Raw genomic sequence first — 10,529 nt, 5'->3', positions numbered from 1 at the left:
GAAAATAAATACCCAAGGGTATTAAAGTCATTTTAGTTTACCAAGGGACCAAGTTTGCGATGAAACTAGCTCAAAATGACCATATAGCCAAAAAAAAGTCGGGGTTTGGACTAAAACCCCATAAAAATGCATACCATAGGGACCATTTTTGCAATTTTGTCTATTTTAGAAAACGTTTTATTTTCGAGTCCTTGACCGGTCACCAATATGACGTATCGGTTTTGTATTTTTCACGGTTTGCATTTAGCCCCAATATTTACGTAAGTATTTGCATTTAACCCTAACATTTACGTATGAGTTTGCATTTAGCCCAAACATTTTTTTTGTTCCCTTTTTTTCGTTATTTTTCAGAAAAAAAAAAATCATTTTAGTCATTAGCCAGTCACGAATAACTATTTTAAAACGTAATAACTTAAAATGAATAAAATGAAAATATGAAGGCAAGAGTTGAAACTGCGACTTCTCCTTGACGGGTGGGGCGTGTTAGCTACTAAGTCAATGGCTTTTTTTTTGTATCATCAATGTTTGTTGTATTTAATATACACATGTATTTTAAAATTATGGAAAAGACCTAGTGTAAATTAGGAGTTCGTGACATCTAATAAACAATATGACATATTAATCTTTGAGCTAATCAAAATTGTTAATTCATTCATAACTCATCTAATAAACAATTAGTTATTTATAATGATATATTTATTAAGAAACTAAAAACTTCTAAATAGTCAAAATTGTGACTTCTCCTAGAGGGGGCGGAGCGTGTTAACTAGTAAGTTAATTACTATCTCTCTGTATTATCAGTGTTTGTTGTATTTAATGTACACATGTATTTTAAAATAAATGAAAAAGACCTAGTGTAAGTCTTCAGTCCAAGACATCTAATAAACATTATGACATGATGTCGAGTTTCTCGAACTTGTTTGGATAATCTATGAAGATTCCAATGCTCATTCATGAATACTACAAGCAGCGAGCCGACATAATGGAGGACTATCTCGATGGAATAGACGAAGATCTTTGGAGATGCATCAAAAGTGGAAATTATCGTCCTAACATGCTTGAAGAAGTTGGAACTGTTGGTTCTTCTGCTAATGTGGCTTTGTGAGAGAGTAAACAAGAAGCAAATGACAAGAAATGTCTTCGTGAACTACGTAGTGCTCTTCCATCAGTAGTTTACAACTACGTCAGGAGTTGTAAAACAGCAAAGGAGATTTGGGACACATTGAAAGAAAAATATCAAGGCAATGAAAAGACAAAGAAAAGTTTTGTGAAGCAATGTTTATTGGAAATGGCTGAGTTCAAGCAAAAAGATAATGAATAAATAGAGTCTTATTATGATTGTTTGAACGAATTGATATTCAAATGCACACGACATGGTGTTCCTCGTTCGACTCTAGTGTACAATCTTACTCATCTGATTGGATTGACAAAAGAATGGAGAAACATTAGCCTTATGATCAAAACTCAAAAGAGTTTCGATGGGTATTCATTGGTTGATCTGTATAATGATCAAAACCAAAGCCCATGAAAGTGAGATAAACGAAATTGATGAAGAAGGAAAGTTGAGATTGGGTAGCCCATTGGCACTGTTGTCAAAAGTGACTGCCAAGGATTCTGAAGTCGAATATGATGAAGAAGAAAAACCTGAGGAAGAAGGCTTTTTGGTTAACTCTGGAGATGAAGCGGTGACTTACTATTCGAATAACAAAGTGAAGAAGTTCTTCAAAAAGCCATTCAAACTAAATATAAGAACAACAATGAGTTTGAGGGGAATAACTCATCGTGAAGAAGTGTAAAGGTCGAGTCGAAAGTGGAAAAGAAGGAAGTTAAGAATGTGGTTGAGAATAAAAGATGAAGGTCAAAGGTGATTCGGGTTATGGTTGCAATTATTGCAATGGGCCGAATCACTTAGCAAAAGATTGTATGTTGAAAAGGAAAGAGTGAAGGACGAAGCATAATATGCAAGAAAGATTGGGGAGATAACGGCTCAAACCAAAGGAATCTCCTCGATGGCTAAAAGAAGATACGAGGATGATGTTACATATTAGATATGGTCTTCGGGTCTGATGATGAAGAAATGAGAGAATCCTACACATGGTGCAATGTATGCTCAGTTCGAAGAAGGTGGTTCTGATGATGATAAAATCTCAAGAAGATGCTTTGTCTCGACAGGTGCTGACAAATCTCCATTGACGTCGAAGGTACGTAATCTTCTTTAATCTATTAATATTCTTTCAAATAAATATCATGCAGTTTTAACAAATTTTGATGATACTCTTTCTATCTTAATGATATGTTGATTTCCATGAGTAGATAAGCTGAACAATCGAAATCATTACTATATGATGTTCGAAACAAATTGGAAGTGAAGAAGAGTGTTATTGAGAATTTAGAGTTTCAACAAGGAATGTTATAGTAGATAGAGATTTTGTTATGACTGATAACATGTTGTTAGTTAAACAGAGGAATATTTACTGTAATTTTGCTAAACGTTTGTATGCTAAGTTGACTGAATTGCATCATTCATCTAATATATGCAAAGAACAACATCGAAAGTTACTTCCTTTCTTAGCTTATGAGAAAGAAAAAGGTAGATGCAACTTCTTATGATTGTGAAAAGAAAATATATGACTATGACAAAGTTCTTAATGATTCATATGCATGTCGAATAGTTAATATTAATGAATGTTTAAATGTTGATGATGTTGTGCATAGTGTTAATAAAACTCTAACTAAAAGTGAACAAGTTAAAATTTTGAATATGACTGAAAATTCGACATCTGATTCTCAACAAAATTTTACTGATATTGAAGATAATTATGATAATATCAGTGAAATTAAGGCAGATGAGAATGTTGATTGTTCATAATTATTTGTTATTAATGTCAATTCGATAGCTAAATGCAAAGAAATATGTTATGATTCAATGTCAAATGTTAACAGTGATCAACCTTCTACTTCCAAAGTTTGTGCGTGTTGTGGTAGAAGACTATGTGAGAGATGAGGATGTCGTTTCGAATGAAACACCTATTCCTTGAGTTGTAGTCGAACAGGCCTATAAAGAATCAAAAGAGTACACAAAGGTGTTGAAAGAAAAATGTCAACATTATCTGGAATCATACTCAGTAGTCTATCCAAGAATCAAGTGTATAGATAATGTTATATTTCAAAATCAAGTATTTGTCACCTCAGTAATGGTGATAAGGTGAATCTAGATAATTGAACAAACTAGTTGAGGAAGACAATAAATAAGTGACAAAAGATGGTTTTTATTCGAATCAAAGCACAGTCGAAAATGGTTTGAACAAAAACTCAACAGCTTTTCAACGACAAAACCAAAACTTGTTTGGGAAGTAAAAACGGAAAAATCAAGTGTTGATAATCAAAACAAAGAAAATGTTTCAAAACCTCAAAAGACCAAAACACAAGTTTTCAAAGAAAAAGTAGAAAAATCGGTTTGTGAGGAAGGTATTTCGAATACAAAGCACGAAACAAAGCTTATTGGAAAATGTAAAAGTTTTTAAGCAAAAATCATCTGAACAAGTTCAAACATTTTCTCAAAATAAGACGTCATTTCAAAACAAGCCATCCTAAAAGCAAAATGGTTTTCCAAAAGGTCGAACCAATGTTCAAAATCAATTTCGACCGCATAATGTTGAACATTATGGAAATGGAAACTATGTTTCAAATCATCTTCAAAAAGGTTTTGGTCAAAATCATGAAAATGAACGTTTTGTTCAAAACAAAGGTCAAATGAATTTTAATCCAACTTATGATCAAATATGTTTTCAACAAAATCAACAAGTTTTTCAACATAACAATGTTGGTTATAGTAATCGATACCAAAATCGTTTTTAAAATCCACAAAAAGGTTTATTTTCAAAACAAAAGTTTGAGAAATCGGAAGTTCAAGGAAAGAAAAATGAACCTTTCAAACCTAAAAAACCACACTTTTCAAACATTGATTTGAAGTAGCGGGTGAAGGCATCATTTGCGAAAGGGATAAGTGATGTAAGAAACATCAATCATTGGTTGGAAGGAAAAGGAAAACATGTTTAGTCGGGAAAGTAATCTCAAGAGCAAATTCAAACTACTTACGAGACTTACTTAAATGATTCGATGTGTGGAAGTTCTTCGCCACATGAGTCAAATCTGGTTGTGAAGAAGTTGAAAGAAATTCTTAAGAAGAAAAATGATGCATTTCAGAAAAAGGATGAATAAGTGAAAATCAATGTTGAACCTTTCTCATTGAATGATTACATTTCGATTCCTAAAGCCAATGAGATTGACTTAATTGACAGTTTCAAATCGAAAGTTCGTAGTTGGGTTATAGGTTCATCATTTCACAATGCATTTCAAACTAATGTCCAAGGACCCAAAAGGTCTTGGGGACCTAAATTATTCTGATTGATCGCATGTATTATGAGATGATCAATATGATGGAAATTGGTACATCGATAGTTGATGCTCGTGTCACATGACTGGGAGGAAGGAGAATTTGAGAGATTGTCGAAAGCTGGACAATGCAGGAGTCGTAAAGTTTAGCAATAACGATAAATGTAAAGTTAAAGGATACGACCAGGTAACAAATGGAAAATTCACAGTGAATAGAGTGGCGTATGTCGAAGGCTTAAAGCATAACTGATTAGTGTTTTCACAACTTGTTGTGGGCACTAGTAATCAGGTTCTTTTCAATGAATAAGGAAGTATTATCTCCAACAAATAGACAAATGAGGTGTTACTTTATTTGAAATGAAAAGGTGACATATTCACTCTCGACATGAAACCTATCGTGGGTGTTCCATCAATGTGTGACGTCTATCTTATCTTAATTTCAAAAATCTTAACAAACTGGTTTCAAATGATCTTGTTTGAGGCTCACCTATCTTAAAATTTGATAACGATTCATTGTGTGCTGCTTGTGAACAGGGAAAGCAACATCGACAAGGTCATCCAATTGTCATAGATTCAAATATCATTGAACCTTTGCAACTTCTTCACATTGACTTATGTGGACCTTCGACTGTTGAGACTCTCAATAAGAAGAAGCACATATTAATCATTGTTGATGATTTTTCAAGGTTTACTTGGGTTTTCTCTCTTCGGCAGAAGTCTGAAATTGCCCAAGTGATGATTGACTTCATAAAAACATAGATTTTAGTTCTAAGAATGAAGTTCGAAGGATTAAGAGTGACAATGGATCGGAATTCAAAAATCGAATTCTTGATTCATTTTTTGACTGAGTTGGGAATTTCGCACAACTTTTCGTCTCCTTACCCACCGCAACAAAATGGTGTTGTCGGAAGGAGGAATTGTTCTTTATGTGAAGATGCACGAACCATGCTTACGTATGCGAATTCGCCTCAATATCTTTGGTCAGAAGCTGTTTCAACCGCTTGTTTCACACAAAATCGTTCTTTTGTTGATCGTCGTTTTAACATCACATCTTATGAAATACTGAACAAAAGAAAACCAAATGTTAAATTATTTCATTTTTTGGGTGCAGATGTTTCATCATGAATCTCAAGGTCAATCTTTCTAAATTTCAGTCGAAAGTTGATGAAGGATTCTTCTTGGGATAGTCACACAACTTTGTTGCCTATAGGGTGTTGAACAAATGAACGAGGAAGATCGAAGAAATTTTCAATCTTACATTCGATGACTATTATGTTAAAAGAGTCGAACAATCTTTCGTTCAAAAACCTATAATTGCTAAAACAAATGATGAATCTGAAATCATGAATTCTTATGATATTGATTATGATTTGATTTTTGGAATTCCAGATAGAGCCATAGACACTGAAACCCATCCTGATGATAATCATGTTCCTGAAGCATCGAAACATTTTGATGATTTGACTGTAACAGGTGAAGAAAATGACATGCATTCTACATCAACTTCAAGAGTGAATGTTGAAAGAGTATTGATTTTGACTGATGATCAAGTAGAGGGGGAGCACTTGAGTTCGACATTTAATGATGACAATCATGATTCGACTATTAAGGGGGTTCATATGTGAACTACATCTCAAGTCGAGGGAGGAGCGTGTGTTGGACCATGCTGATGTCTAGGAGGAGCATTAGAACTCAAATCTATTGGTCGATGGGGAGCCAAGTGGATCGAATCCTGATAACATCACTATTCAAACTAATGATTTTCATGATGTCACATATAATGTTTCGAATACTGGAGAAGGTTCAGAAGCGGATGATATTATTGAAGATACGCCTTTAGATTTTGATCCTACATATCCACCGTTGGATAAGTGGACATGAAATCATCCAAAAGAACATGTTCTTGGTGATCCAAATTCCGGTGTCTTGACATGAGCCCAGATTCGAGCCAAAAATGAAGTGATGAATGTTCATTCGGAATACTGTATGTTTAACATGTTCATTTCGAAAATAGAACCAAAAATAGAACCAAAAATAGTAAAGGTTTCATTAGAACACTCTGGTTGGGTTGTTGCAGTGCAATATGAATTGGCTGAATTCAAACGAAACAAAGTTTGGAGGTTAATTCCTAAACCAAAGGATGTTTCATTAATTGGTTTAAAATGGATTTTTATTAATAAAACTGATAAAGAAGGCAATGTGATTCAAAATAAAGCTAGATTAGTCGTGAAAGGTTATTCTCAACAAGAAGGTGTTGATTATGAGGAAACATATGCCCCCTGTTGCAAGACTCGAGGCAGTACAATTTTTTCTTGCTTATGCAGTGCATAAGGTTTTCTATGTTTATCAAATGGATGTCAAATGTGCATTCTTGAATGAAGTTATGGAGGAAACGGTCTATGTCAAACAACCACCTGGTTTCGTCAATGATAAGTATCCTTATCACCGTTATATTTTTGATAAGGCAGTCTATGGGTCGAAACAAGCACCTCATGTCTGGTATGAAACTTTGACCAATTTTTTGAAACTTGTTAAATTTAAACAAAGATAAGTTGATCCCACTTTATTTCGAAAGAAATTAGGGTTTCACTTGATGTTTTTTCAAATTTATGTCGATGACATTATTTTTGGTTCGACTGACCCTTTGTTATCTAAGGAATTTGAGGAGCTCATGAAAAGTCAGTTCACAATGAGTATGATGGGAAGAATTAATAATTTTTTGGGTTTGCATATTCGTCAAAGTAGGGAAAGAATCTTTATTAATCAAGAAAAATATACGTGGAACCTGTTGGAAAGGTTTGGAATGACGAATAATACTAAAGTGAAAGTACCTATGGCTGTTAACAATCGCTTGAATCCTTCGTTGGATAAGCCTAATGTGGACTTAACTCATATAGAAACATGATAGTTTTGCTTTTGTATTTAACTGCAAGCCGACTTGATATTATGTTTGTTGTATGTAATTGTGCCAGATACCAATCGAACCCAAAAGAACCCCATCTCAATGATGTTAAGAATATTGTTCACTGCCTCAAAGGAATAGTTTCGTTGGGATTATGGTATCTAATGAAGACAAGATTCTTTATACAAGCTTTCTCAAATTCGGATTAGGTGGATGTCAACTTGATCGAAAAAACACAACTGGCGGATGTCAATTATTGGATGGAAAGCTTGTAAGCTAGCAATAAAAAAAAGCAAACTTGTGTTTCGATTTCGACTGCATAAGCAGAATACATGGTTGTTGTTGCATGCACCTCACTTGTAATTTGGATTCAAAAACAATTGTGAGACTATGCAATCAATATGAAGAAAATTCCTTTGTATTGTGATTCTCAAAGTGTCATTCGCATCTACCACAATCCGGTCCAACACTCGGAAACCAAACACATTGATCTTCGATATCACTTCGTAAAGGATCACTGTCACTAACTCCAAATCATGAGTGAGGTACTTCGTCTCATGAGGCTTCAGTTTCCTCGAAGCGTAGGCTATCACATGCCCTCTCTGCATCAACACAACACCCATACCTGCAATGGATGCATCACAATAGACTACAAAATCTAAACTCCTTTCGGGAGGGAAAGGCATTGGGGCCTCACACAACCTCTGACGTAGAGTCTCAAATGTGCCTGCAGCTCAGGCCCCCAACTAAAGGCAACGTCCTTCATGGTCAACTTGGTGATAGGAACAACAATCTTGCAGAAATCTCTGATGAGCCTCCGATAATAGCATGCCAAACCCAAGAAACTCCGAATCTCGGATGAATATCTCGGCCAGTTGACTTACGCACAAAGTAGTGAAGCCTCAGCCACCAACCAACCATGTGCACATATACAAGATGACATTATGATAGTCTACAGCAAAAAAAAAGATCTATAGATCACTAAGCATATCAACATCCTATCTACCAGGATACCAATCTAACAGATCATAACAACATAACAACATTTCATAAGGAATGAATTCCTAGGCTAAGGCATCAATAATCAGGCAACATTTATACTATTTCGGCAAGACTCCTTAGCCTACACCTAGCTAACATGCAATCCCGATTGCTCATAATACAACATTTTTGCTCTGCAATACTAAAGATAACAATGAGGTATTTTTGGAAACTGCCACTCGAGCGCTGGTCGATTGTACACATTGCTTCTCTGGGTTTTCCTCTTATAAAAAGTCTTCATTCCTTGTTAAATTCTTAAAATGTTCAAACCCTCAGTTTGAGTTTGGAATCACCCAAAGGTTCATCCAAATCCCTCAAACCATGGCTTTGATACCAAATTGTAACCCCTCAAATTTTAGACCAAAATTTTCAAATTTTAAAACTTCAAAAAACATAGTTTTACAACTAGATCAATTACAAATCATTTCAAAACATAAGTGTCATAGTTATCAGAGTACAAAAGATCATGTCCCAGTAATAAATTCCCAATGCATGTGTACAATTAGACATTCGCCTTCCCGCGGTCCTGCAAAGTATCTGCCACATACAAATCAAGAATTGTAAGCACAAAGTTTAGTGAGTTCCCCAAGATACCACATACATCACAACGTAAAATAAATAGCTATGGGTTATCAGCAACCCTAGGACTATCAGTAGTCCCAGTGAGCTAACAACATGCTCGAGAGGTTATCTACAACCCTCAGTTGGCTGTCAGTAGCCCCAGTTACAACAAACATCATATCAACACATAACATATCATAACATAACATAACAACTAGACCTAACTGGTCATAATATTACTGATATCCTTCCACGCGGGTAAGAGTAAGTGAGGAGACTCACCTAGTACCGATGACACGAAAACCTAGCACCCGAAGTGCCAGATCTAGAGTCTGCCTAGTTAACAAAATAATTAACCTTAATTAAAATTAAGGTCCAAACCACTCACAAGTCCAAGGTCAACAATTAATCCTTATAGGGGCAAAAGGGACCATTTTCCCCCTCCATAGGTCCAAAACCCTAAAGTTTGACCAAAAGACAAAGTCAGCAAAAGTCAACACCCAACAAGTATGATGGGCGTACCATCAGACTAAACACTCGATGGGGATCCTCCAGACTATGTTGCGCCTAGCTGTGAGTATGCACAACGTAATCTACAAACTTCCATTTCCTCACTTTTGGGGTCTTAATCCGTTAAGACAACCATTCCACCCATATATTTGACTAGTTTAAGACCTCTTAATCCATAAAGTCGTGGGCTTTAAGCCTTTGCATGTCTAGGAGAGGCTAAAACACCATTTTACATGTTCTAAAGTACTTTACTCATGCATGAGGTCAAAGAAAGATCAATCAAGCATTTTTATTAACCTAGGTGCCTTAAGATTCATGAAAGGACAACTTAAACTCTATGAAGAGTCTCAATATCCAAAAGGTCCAAACTTAGGGACTTAAACTCATGAATCTTACACTAAAGAGATCTAGAAGAATACTAGCCAATGTATAAACTTTATACTTGAAAATGATGCACAAAGGTGGGGAGTTTCTGGATCTCTAAGCTGGATGACACCTTCTTCTTATTCTATAACCTTCTTTTTCTTCTACAAGAGTCAAGAACCACTCAAAACTTGCAAAAACACACACTCAGGCTACACAAAACAAAATTAGGGTTTTAGAGAGGGTTGAAGGCTAATAAGGGTGGCTAGAAATGAGACCATAATATTCTTTGTATAGGGACCAAAGAAAATATCAGGGTTTTGCATATGAGCCTAGTACGCCTAACGTACCCATTGGTACGCCCAACGTAATTTGCATTGTGAATGAGTACGATGCGCGTACTCATGCGTACGCCCCACTTACTGACTTGCCAACCTATCATTTTAAGGGACTAATTTTTTACATAAAAAGGAAAGATTCAAGAAAGATAATTGTACCTTATTTTGGGATGTTACACATATATTTTTTTATATTTTTTTTATTTCTAAAGTGAAAAGAATTAATACAAATATATAAAATCAATGACTATGAACCAAAACTAAAGTCAATGCCTATGTGTCCAGTGGCAGATCCAGACCGAAAGTTAACCGGGGTCCACTATATCGTTACTGGCTGATTGGAGCGGCTTCCGGTGACTGACCGATTGTGTCTCTGGCTACTTTTCTTGGTCTGAAAGTCGGTAAAAGAAGAAATTTGT

Source organism: Lactuca sativa, chromosome 6 (genome assembly GCF_002870075.4).
Source record: "Lactuca sativa cultivar Salinas chromosome 6, Lsat_Salinas_v11, whole genome shotgun sequence".
Classification (NCBI taxonomy): domain Eukaryota; kingdom Viridiplantae; phylum Streptophyta; class Magnoliopsida; order Asterales; family Asteraceae; genus Lactuca; species Lactuca sativa.
Note: the sequence above shows the minus strand (reverse complement) of the source record.